General features: G+C 42.7%; 1 long non-coding RNA gene across 1 annotated transcript; it reads left to right on the forward strand.

Moving 5' to 3' along the window:
* The first annotated feature begins 661 nt into the window (after window positions 1-661).
* LOC138685838 (uncharacterized) lies at window positions 662-4,529 on the forward strand. Its single transcript, XR_011325219.1, has 2 exons — window positions 662-1,052; window positions 2,042-4,529. It is a non-coding gene; the product is annotated as an uncharacterized lncRNA (long non-coding RNA).
* The last annotated feature ends 7,615 nt before the right edge of the window (window positions 4,530-12,144 follow it).

The raw sequence follows: 12,144 nt of genomic DNA on the forward strand, positions 1-12,144 counted from the left end.
ATCTTGCTCACTTAAAGAGGGTTTCTTGGTTTTTTTTTTTTTAAATTATGTGTAAGGCCCTGCTGTAATCTGATTTCTCGTGGAGGTGAGATGTATGTGTCCTTAGGCAAAATGAAGAATATCACTAGGCAATGGTGGTGTTAGTACACAAAGAAACTAAAGTAATACTCACTGATTTCCTCACAAGCGCAGGCTGCTCTGCAATGCACTTGCATAGCAGAGTGGGCCAAGTCTTCTCATGTGGGAGGACAGAGAGAGGCTCTTCAAAGGATTTTCAGATAAAATACTCCTGTGTGACTTTTTGAGGATGACTAATATTGAAGATGGATGGCTGTCAGAGAGGCACCATTACTTTTTCATTTTTGCTAAACATACAATCTACAATAGTGCTACTTTTTAGGGTGTTGAGTTTGGGTTTTTTTCTCATGGTTGACAAAGGTTACTTGTAAAAAATGTGGCTAATTAAGCCATTTCCAGTCCCCCATCTCCCTTGCACATACAGCAAAATGTACTGGGTTTACAAACAGGAAAAATATTTAGCACCCTAAAAATGAGCTCTAGGGTGCGTTGAAGAATTCAGAAGCCTGTTGTCCTGCAGTCTTACTGAGATACATGTACTGTTTCTGGCATGTTGTATGTTATAACGCCTTGTTCAGAAATACAAACAGCTTATGGGTAGAGAGTGTCAGAAGGATAAATAACTTTTCTGTTTGGAAGATTACATTTATAGAGAAAGTATTTTTGACCCCACTAGTGAGACTCATTAAACAAAACAGCTTTTAAAGCGTACTCAAAAGTTAGCAACATAAAATATAACCCATTTTTGTTTTGTCTCCTAAAGCTGTTGGCACACTGCGCAGTCCTTTTTCACAACATAGCCTCACGTGACCTCACCCCATAGACTTTCCTGGTTCAGACTCTGCAATCAGACTTTGAGCAAGGTTTCTGCAAACACTGCTCCAGAGCCTACAGGTGGTCACTTTGCTGCAGGGAGACTATTCACACAGTGAGATGCTATTCAGGGTGACTATGGATGGCAGAACTACCTCTAAGTAAGTACCAGCCAGTGAGCCATAACAGCCCACAAGCTGAAGTATACATTGCATACAGCAGAAGGGACCAAGGGGTGCTATGAATTCCCCATAAGGTTTTGGAGTAGTTGGTACTACCTTGGGAATATGTTTAGGGCAACTAAGATTTGAATCTGCCTCTAGTTTTGGGAGGAAGCAGCTGCTGGTTTCAGACTCAGTGGATGGCAATGGAAGGATTCCTCAAGGAATCAGACCAAATTACCACTCATTTGTAATTATATAATAATTACAATATAATAATTTATATATATTAAGTAACATAAAGTAGTAAATGACGTTTCCAAGCTCTTGTGGATATAATTTCTAAAGAATTTAAAGGGCGTGAAGCTGGCTTTCTTTTTTTTTTTTTTTTTTTTTTTTCTCCCCAGTACAAACGCGGCTCTGCAGGCAGTTTTCAGATGGCTGCAAGTTAAATTTTGTGTCTCTCTGGAGTAAGAAGGCAATTTCATTGCACTTGTGTCTTGTGCAGACCGGGTGGCTGTAAAAATCTCCAGTCATTCATGTTAGTCACAGAAGTTATAACTATTACTGGAAGAGTGAACCGAGGCAGATTGCTGATGTTTTTTCGTAATGCTATCTCCTCTTCATATTTATTGTAATATCAGACAAGGTTTTATCAGTGTCACACAGAGATATGCTAATAACATACAAAAGGATTTTCTTTCTGGGAGACTCTGGGTTTAGATAACTTGAGTTCTTCTTTTAGATTTTATTTTTGTTGGATCTTATTAAATTTCTCCTTGTAATTGTTAACACATCTCATTCCAGCATATTGATTATTACCTCTTCTCCTTTTACCACACTGAAATTTTTAATTTTTTTAAACTACTTGGTAGAGTTTTTATTTCTCCTCTTTCACCAGATGGATTACAGCTATGGTTGTATTTTCTTTTTTAAAATTTTTTCATGCTGCTAAGCAAAGCTAGGAATTTGAATTACTCCATTTGCAGAAAGAAGAGCTGACTGAGCCTGGCACAACTGGTCTGCAAAGCTGAAAGAGGCCTCTTCCACTGGGATGCTCACATGTTTGTGGATGCCCACACTCACAAAACAGAGAAGTGGTCAAAATGGAGAAGAAGATGACAATAATCCGTGGAGTCAGTTCAGAGGTTTCATAGCAGTCCCTGAACAAAGACAGCAAGGTGGAGCCATGCCAAGTCAAGACACTTAAATTTTTCTACAAGCAATCTTACCTTAACATACCAGCAGTCCTGTGCTTCTGTTTTGACCTGCTGGAGTATGTATAATTGATGTAGGGGCTGGGAAAGTCATCTGACATCAGCATAAGTAAAATGTTAAGCTCTCTCAGTTTCCAGCACATGATTTTTAAGACATTTTAATCCCCTCCCTTTCAAGTGTGGATTTATTGGGGAGGTCGAGGGGTCATTAACACTTCCCCTCCTCCATCACCATTAACAGGGTCCAACCCAGCAAAGACTGGTGTTGTTGGGTACTATGATTTCATTCACACACACCTCTTGATTATTTTTTTTTTCTTTCAGCCAAGTCTTCATCATCTTATTTCTTTAATAGTATTTGAAGTTTATAAATTGTCTTTCATTTAAATATAAACTGTTCAAAGCCCCAGTAAAAGACCTTACTGTTTCCAGCCCTTGTGGAGGTCCTAGGGGGAAGAAAGGATGTTTGCCCAACATTGTCTTGCTTCCTATTGCAAGGACCAGAGCCACAATGGAGAAGCTGTGTCACCCTGCTACAGCAACGACTGTACCTCGCTCTTGTGGGCACTAGAGAGAGGCAAGGTCATAATTAGGCAGCCTCTTGATGCAGATTAACAGAACAGATGAAACTAAACCAGGATAACCGGCACCATCTCAAACATGGTAAAGCAAGAATGCCTGCTGTAGAGGCAGGGAGATATTCTGACTACATAGCCCTCTTTGAAAAAAATCACTCAAGGATCCACAGTTTTATACAGCCAAATACCCCTCTGTGCGTAAATAACCTCATTTAGTCAGTGTCATTTTATGGTTATGTATACAAAGGCAGAAGGATATGACATGTTTTGCATGGGCCACAAAATTAAGCTAGCAAAGAGCGTCATGTGTGTCCGTTCTTTTCTGTTTTCTTAAGGGCAAGCTTGTTGACCTTATAGATGTAAGAAATGAGTTTCAGAGGCCTCCTGGGCATACTGAATCTCTTGCTTTCTGGAAATGAGGGGGAAAAAAAAAAAAACAAGCCCCAAAACACAACCCTTGTACACAGAATAGATCAAGTCAGAAGGGAAGTCACTCCTGTTAAGTATTTTAATGCAACAGAAGCTGAAATTATGACCATATGACATGTAGTGAGTGCGGTGACACAGGAGAAAATGGCACATCACTGCAACATTAATTACTTAATGGCACAAAGCTGGTGATATAAAAACTGCTGTAGGTGGTCAAAGTTGAGTATAGTCAGGGTAGCACACTGAACTCCAAATATCTATTTGACATTCTGCCTCAGGTTAAATACTTTTTTTCCCCTCCCTTCCTGACACTGTCTGGTTTCTTTTTTATTCTTAGTTTTTGCTTCCTTCACAGTGTCTTGTTTTTCCTCAGCCTAAGCCTCCTGGGACAGACTAAGCTGGAAAAACTTCAGTTTGCTGCTATTTTACTCTGCTTTACTTAGCCTCATAAAGTTGCTTTAGAGACAGTCACTTTCTGGTGTATGAGGACAAGATGTCGTGAGGCACATAGTGGAACAGTAAACCCAGGCTTTGATCAATTGCCAGAAATGGGGACAGGAAGAGAAAAAGGGGGAGCTTTTTTTCAAATATATATACAGGAGTAAACAGAAGTAAAAGATACCACAGCTCAAAGGAAATATATTTTGGGTCAGATGAAGCCTACTAGACTCTTCCTCTAGAGAATACAAGTCCCCCTCCCCCTGACTCAGCCATAGAAACTAGCTACCAGCCCTGTTTATTGACACACAGAGGCTAAAACCTTCTGTGTGATCATCATGTTCACCCAAAGCCAGGGTTACCTGACCTTCATGTAGCTGCAGGCCATTGCCACATGATCTCATCTTCACGCACAGCTCAGGAAGAGCTCAGCTCTTCTGCTCCCAAAATGCCCAGCCCTTAGCAGTCAGCTTGGAGAAAAGGCCAGGAAGATACCTGGCAATTTGCTGAGCTGTTCTGGTCACAGTTTGGGGGGGTCCAGCACCTGCCGACACATACCTGTCACTCATCTCATACTGAAGTCCCTGGCTGAAGTGCCTCCTTCACACAAAGGGGATTGGAGGCAAGAACACACATGCTTTTCCTTTCTTTCTGTCTTTTAAATGTGACCTCCTGTCTCCTGCTCAGGGTTATTTATATACACTGGCACATCGGAAAAGTGACTGGCTATGTTAAGTACTGTGCTTTGATTTTAGCGGTTTGTGTAGCGTCCAAAAAACATGAATAAAGTACATTAAAAAAACGCTGGAAATTGACATTACATCTATGTTGATGTGCCTTTCGGTTGCCAAGAAAAGAGCAGTTTGGCTGAAGGATCCAACAAAATCTGCTTAGTGGGTCTTCCTTGGCGAGAGCCCACAAAGCAGACTGCTTTCATTCAGTACTCCCTTAATCACTGTAAAGAGGTTTCAGAGAGATTAATAATAACTAGTGCAGTTGTTACACCCACGCACAGTGACTCAGACACACTGATGAGGCCTGGGGAGAGTCTTTACCTGTGTGGGCCACACAGACACATGCCAATACTTAGTCCAATAAAGTTGTCTTTCCAGCAGCATGAATGATAATCTTGGAGGTAGGTGATGACAGGCCCTGTCAAATAAGCCCCTATACTGAGACAGAGCCCAATATATAACAACGTCTCACAAGAGCCACATTAAAGGCTGCAGTGGAAACCTTGCTCTCTCTCTTTCTCTCTCAAATATTGGCAATGTTGATTAAAACCAAATAATACGTAGTCCCAGCATCATGCTGCACTGCACCGAGAGAGGACTCTGAGAGTAATGAGCGCCCATTTCGTTTAAATGAATTTTTGGACAGTCTTTCTCGAGCGCAGGGCTGAGGCAGCTGGCTGTTAATCAGACGCGATACAGGCAGGAGGTGATCAGACAGTGCTGCGGTAGCGGGGGTGCTGAAGGAGTTTTGAGTTGCTGCTGCCCATGATAAACTGATAAACTCAGGCGTGTGGATAGCCCTGGTGCTACTGATTCTGTGGTGGCAGGGTAGACACCACCTTGGGTTTGGATCTTTTTGGCCTTCTATTTACCTTATATTTTGTGGGGTTGGTGTCATCTCACCCCCTCTTTCTGACATAAAAAAACAGTGATTGTCATTTGATTAACCTCTCTGGGAAGGTGGGAGCGCTCAGGAATACACTGGCCAAGAGCATTTAGTCGGATACAGATTAGCAGAGAATAATAATTCAGTGGCCGTTACAGAGCAAGTTGCATCCAGCAATCAGAGTTGACTAATTATGGATTGCCTCCTGCTTCTAGCTCATTTGATGGGAAAACTCCTATTGACTTCAATGGCACAGGATCAAGCTTGATATGCCCAGTGGACTGTGGAAGCCTTGGACTAGCATGCAGGGCGGAAGCGAGCCAACCGTAACATTAGCTATGGAAATAAAAACCTTCCAACAAAAGAACCAGAGCTAAATTGAGGACAATTAGGATGTATTTGAGCTCTTCTTCCTACCTGCAATGTGGCAGGAGGCCAGGCTCTGAATGCATTAATTTTGTGGCCAAAAGCAAGTAAGGCAAGAAGCCACTTTGGAGAGGAAGAGAAAAGGCAGGTCCTGCTTGACTAACCTGATCTACTTCTATGACAGTGACCTGCTTAGTGGATGGGGGAAAGGCTGTGGATGTTGTTTACCTGGACTTTAGTAAAGCCTTTGACACAGCATTCTCCTGGAGAAACTGGGCACTCATGGCTTAGATGGGTGTACTCTTCGCTGGGTAAAAAACTAGCTGAATGGCCGGGCCCAAAGCCTGTTGGTGAATGGAGTTAAATCTAGTTGGTGGCTGATCACAAGTGGTGTTCCCCAGGGCTCAGTTTTGGAGCCAGGTCTATTTAATATCTTTATCAATGATCTGGACAAGGGGATCAAGTGCACCCTCCGTAAGTTTGCAGATAACACCAAGCTGGGCAGGAGTGTTGAGGGTAGGAAGGCTCTACAGAGGGATCTGGACAGGCTGGATCGATTGTATGAGGTTTAACAAGGCTCGGTGCCGGGTCCTGCACTTGGGTAACAACAACCCCATGCAACGCTGCAGGCTTGGGGCAGAGTGGCTGGAAAGCTGCCCAGTGGAAAAGGATCTGGGGGTGTTGGTCAACAGCCGGCTCAATATGAGCTGGCAGTGTGTCCATGTAGCCAAGAAAGCCAGAAGCATCCTGGCTTCTGTCAGAAATAGCGTGGCCAGCAGCAGCAGGGATGTGATTGTCTCCCTGTACGTGGCACCGGTGAGGCCGCACCTCGAGTCCTGTGTTCAGTGTTGGGCCCCTCACTACAGGAAAGACATTGAGGTGCTGGAGCGTGTCCAGAGAAGGGCAACCAAGTTGGTGAGGGGTCTGCAGCACAAGTCTTATGAGGAGCGGCTGAGGGAATTGGGGTTGTTTATCCTGGAGAAGAGGACGCTGAGGGGAGACTTATCGCTCCCGACAACTACCCAAAAGGAGGTTGTAGCGAGGTGGGAGTTGGTCTCTTCTCCCAAGTAGCAAGTTATAGGATAAGAGAGGAAATGGCCTAAAGTTGCACCAGGGGAGGTTTAGATTGGATATTAGGAGAAATTCTTCACTGAAAGGGTTCTCAAGCATTGGAACAGGCTGCCCAGGGAAGTGGTTGAGTCACCATCCCTGGAGGTATTTAAAGATGTGCAGATGTGGTGCTTAGGAACATGGTTTAGTGGTGGACTTGGCAGTGTTAGATTAACAGTTGGACTCGATCTAAAAGGTTTTTCCCAATCTAAATGATTCTGTGATTCTATTCCATGAAAACCAGGAGAAACTTCTCCTTTTCTGCCCTCCAAGGGCTCTTCCTGTGCAGAAGGGGCACAGAATTTAATTCTGTTGGCCAGTTTACCTGAAGTTTTCTTCGCAGGTTATTTCTCTAATCCCTCCACCCCCAGCCCAAATCACACAGGAATTATTGCAGGAATATGGGGAGAGGGTAAATTCACAACAAAGTGTGCAATACCTTGTGCAACTGAAAACAGAAAGGATTGGTTTTCTTTCTTTAGAGAGGAAGTCAAAGAGGAATTGGACTTGAAATATTTTTTAAAATTTTTGTCCTTTTTTTGACCTGCAGAAAAACACAAATAGCTTCAATAGTCAGAATAATTTTCAGAACAGAAATCAGAGCATCAGACTCGTGCTATCCATCCCAAAGCTGTATTAGCTCACTCCCTCAATTTTTGCCATAAGGTATGCTGCTGCTTCAAATTCATAGTGTTCAATGCTGTCACTGCCTGCACTGTACACAGCTAATCGGTGCATTTACAGAGTGGCTGGGTAAGAGCAGTGTTTCAATAGCTAGCCTCCTATGTGCACGTATATAGCCTAAAATAAACTGTCAACGCAGTTATTATTTTAAATTCCCAGCTATTTGCCAGAAAAGTGGCATGCAATATATATGATAAAGTGTGTGAGTGTCTGCATTTATGGAATGTGGTTGTGCGAAGATATAGCTAATATTTTTTTTCAAATCTTTATATATTTATTGAAATTGGCAGCTTCAATTACCTTGCTTGGATGCAAGTTGCCTGCTTTTCAAAATCCTATTTCTCATGTGTCTTGTTCGTTTTGCATACGCCGTGAGAAGCCACATTGCAGAGGGTCCCAAAGAGCCTCTTATGGCACAAATGGCATGATGCATTATTGTGTACGGAAGCCTCTCTTCGGTGGTTAGCCTTAATCCGGAGTTTTCTTCAGTTGTCAAGGCTGCCCAACTTGACAAGAAGAGTTGTAAAATAAGAAACAGAAATAAGAGGCTCAGCCTATGGGCTTGTTTTAGTATGCTAGGAAGGAAGAACAAGTAAATCAGTAACGAGGTTAGAAAGAGAAAGGGGGTGGGGAGGGACAAGAGGCTAATATGATCAACAGTATACAGAAGGAAGCATTGCTGTTGTGAGATCAACAGTAGTTATGAGATAGAGATAATGACAGAACCATACCGAAGCCACATAAGGTCAGAGAATACCCATTGTAATGTTTATACATTACGACAAGGGTCAAGGACATGGCAAGGGAAATAGAACAACTGGTTGCAAGTCCAAATATTAGAAGGATAATCAAAGATCATGGTGGGGCAGCTGGTAGGATCGGGGCATGCATAGCAGAGAGCATGCGCTGTTCAGTGCACGGCGTGGAATAACAGTGACGTGACGGTTTAATGATAACACAACTGTAGAACAAGCTTAGCTTAAAAGTCACTGTCGAAAAACCTGAAAAAATAGCGTCACTAAAATGGTGGCAGGGGGCTAATTTTTATTTTTTCTGCATTCATTTATACCATCACTTCGTTTTAAGTGCAAACCTCTCTAGTAAACACTAGGAAGAATAATTTTTGAAACACTTACCATATTGGGACATGAATGCTACACAGATGTATAGTTACCAGTAGAGTTGAATGACTAAGTCTGCAGTGATAAAAATTTAAATAGTTTACTTGGGCATGTAGTCCATTTCTTTCCTCTCCATGAATCTCCTTGAACAGTCTATGATGTTACATACCTTATTCTTAGTTTTAACTTACTCTGAGGATAATTTCCAAAAACTGTAGGTTGTTTGTGAGCAGCTTTTTGCAGGTTTTCAAAAATAAAAATAAAAATCAAACTGCTTTGGATATAATGTGTTAGTCACATGGTATATCTGTGCCTCTACTGGATAATTATGTCTCTGAAAATGTGTTTGGTGCAAATTTCAGGGATTCCAAATCTGCTATCAGTAAATACTTAAAATATTGACTGTTTTGAAACACATTCTTGCCAGCACATTCTTCCTGCCAGAATATTCATAGGAAGCAAACATAAAATGGACACAAACACTGTCAAAGGATATTTATTTAAAAACCTGAAGAAATCTTTGCCAGATCTTTTCAGGTAACTGCAGTAGTTCATGATCTTCTTCAGCCAAGTGGAGCAAAATCCATATTCTAGTTGTTTATTTGAGGACATTAACCAAAGCCATATTCCAATTATCCTTGCAAATCACTGCAGTGCTTAATTTTTCTTTTTGAAATTTATCTCCGTGCAAAGGAAGGCACAGAGGGCAGTTTCCACTTGGTCCCCTCTCTGCCCCACCTAACAGAGATTCACAGAGGATTTCAGGATCTAAGCTTTTATGTGCTCCCCTGCCCTTCCCCCTTCCTCAATGACAGCAGTGGGAATGACCTTATACTGAATGGGATAACGTAGGTAAAATGCCGTTTTCAGCACTTGCTGTGCCAACTGAAAAGACTGCTCCCCTTGCTGGCCTGTTGATACTGCAGTTCCTCCACTTACTGCAGGCATGGTGAGATGGGACAGCTATGTGGCACGTCTGGCTGCCGTTGACTGTGAGGGGCCTCAGGACCCCCGTACCAGTACAGACCTGTGAGTGGAACTGTGTCTGACTGTGCTGGAGACAGCAGCGAGGGTAACCTCCCACCAGCACAGTGGGAATGAGAAGCAGGAGCGTATCCATGCCCTGCCTGGCCCACTTTTTCTGTAACCAAAAATAAATGTACACACATGGTCTGCTGTCACTTCCAGACTGCCCTTCTGTCTTTGAGAGTTAATGGTGTGCGTATGCCTTTGTAGCAAATGCCGTATTGGGAATTAAAGCTTAGGAGAGTCCATGAAGTGTCGGAGCTCAGAGAGTCAGAGATATCCTTCTGTTTATCGCCATGCAGTAAGACTGGATTTAAATGCTCACTCTGAGATTCCCACTGCCAGCCTCCCCTGACCCAACATAGAGCTGGCCGTGACTAATTAAAAGAGAACAAATATGTCAGCACTGACCCTGAGGATAAAACAGAGACAGGTCTTAATTTCCAGTTTTTGGATGTAGAACTGTGATGAAATGGTAGCAGTGATACAGCGCTTAAGGATCCTATTAACTCTATTTTATACAGACCCTACACAAAATCTGATGGCATGAATGACCTCGACTATACTCCCTTTGCTCTCTAGCTATAACCCAATATACCCTGGTTGGGATCAATGCTATCGGCACCTTGAACAAATGCTATTCATCCTGCCATAGTTTCCTTCAGCAAGACAGCATATCTGCTGCCCTTGCTGTGACCAGTCCTTTAATTTTCTGGAGGGAGTCACCACCTACTACTTGCAGTCCCTCTAGTCCTTCCTTACCAAATTTACCTGCATTCCTGTATCAGGAAATTGCACCAAGGAAGCTGCCAGGACAGCATCATATCTGGTCTGTGAGAAGAGACTGTATCAGAATTTGTCACAGCAGCAAGCACTGTGATTTAGGAAACAAGAGGCAAAACACCAAACTGGCTGGTGATTCACACCAGCTAGCCTGGCTGAGCATATAACCCAGTGAACGGGGCTGCCAAGCTAAGGGAGCATAAAGCCGGTAAATCTGTCTCCAAAAGGCACCACAAGGTGCAAACTTCAGGCTTCACAGTCTGTACCACTGTCCAAGACTACAATGAATAAATCATGATGTTAGAAATTAAACTCAGCTCTCGGTTTGCCCAGGATGATGCCAGTCTGTGTCTGAGGCACGCCTGAGGGGACAGCAAGCCACAGGATGGTGAACTGAGCAATTGGTGACAACCAGTGCTGCCACCATACGCAGCAATCCTAAGCAGGACAACAATTCAGAGTATGTTCAGAGAAGAGACTGAGACAGCAAAATAGTCCAGAAATACATATGTCTCTGCTGTGATTCCTACCCACCCACCCACCCCACCCCAGTTTGAAACCTTCCCACAAAATCCTGAGCCCAGGTTGCTGGGAACATGACATACATCTTGTAGGACATAGGTGGCAGGGAAATGGCATGGGCTAGTGCATATTCGTCAATGTGTTTTACCCATGTTCGTTCATTTGCTCTTCTCTACCTCTTCTGGTCTAAGAGACTTTTCTCCTGGCATCAGCTGCTTCGACTCAAATAGTTAATTTTTTTTATAACCTACACAGCTTGCTTGTTTTAAGAAGAGGATGGGGCTATTTCTTCACCGTGTCTGGGTTTTGAGGAGCTACTTGCAAAATAAGGCAGAATTGAATTCGCACGCAGCAGAACTGCATGTGAGGGCATAACCCGGGCTTTTTGGTTGTGAAAGTCCAGAGGAAAAGTAGATAACTGAAATTCTTGGTTAGCTAAATAAAGAATCCAGGCTTATTAGCTACCTTCAAACCTGATTAAGGGGGTAAGCAAACTAATAAAAGTGCCACCTAAAAAGTCATTGTTTTTAAATCTCTTGAGATTAACCAGTTGCCAAACATCACTGTGGCCAATCATCCCTGTTATCTAAAGCACAGAATCTAAAGAGACTGGCAAGCCCACTGAGCTACAGAGGACCATGAAAAACAACATCTGTCCAGATGGGCTGTGTCCACAAGCTCAGTCAATTGGGCTCTACTCTTTCTGTTGCATAAAGCACACTTTCTGTCCTCCTCTCATTGATATTATAATAAAAAAAAAAAATTACAATGGGCTTGTGTGTTGAGATCTCAGGCAAAATTTGTCTGCCAGTTCTGCTGGTGTCACTGTTTGGAGTGAATTGAGCTATTACAGCACCAAAGCTGACAGCAAAATTCAGCACCACGGAAGCAACACGTGCCTACTGTCATAGGCACAGCTTCTGCCCCTCTTTCTGGCCCATGTACTGCTTTCAGAAAAACCCAGCAGGATCGGGACATAACGTGTCTCAGATCTTTTCTTTCTTGTAACAGAATGGTAATTTCCTTATAAGAAAAATGTTGTCAACATATGGTCTTAGCAATGTGTTAAAGGATCTTAAAGAAATCAGCCTCCTTCTCCCTATAGAAACATGAGTGTATTGATATTTTGTTGTATTTTTTAAGCATAAATCATAGTGAAAAATAAACTGATAAGGAAAACATTTGTTAGGTACTTTCA

The sequence above is a fragment of the Haliaeetus albicilla genome, chromosome 7 (genome assembly GCF_947461875.1).
Source record: "Haliaeetus albicilla chromosome 7, bHalAlb1.1, whole genome shotgun sequence".
Lineage (NCBI taxonomy): Eukaryota > Metazoa > Chordata > Aves > Accipitriformes > Accipitridae > Haliaeetus > Haliaeetus albicilla.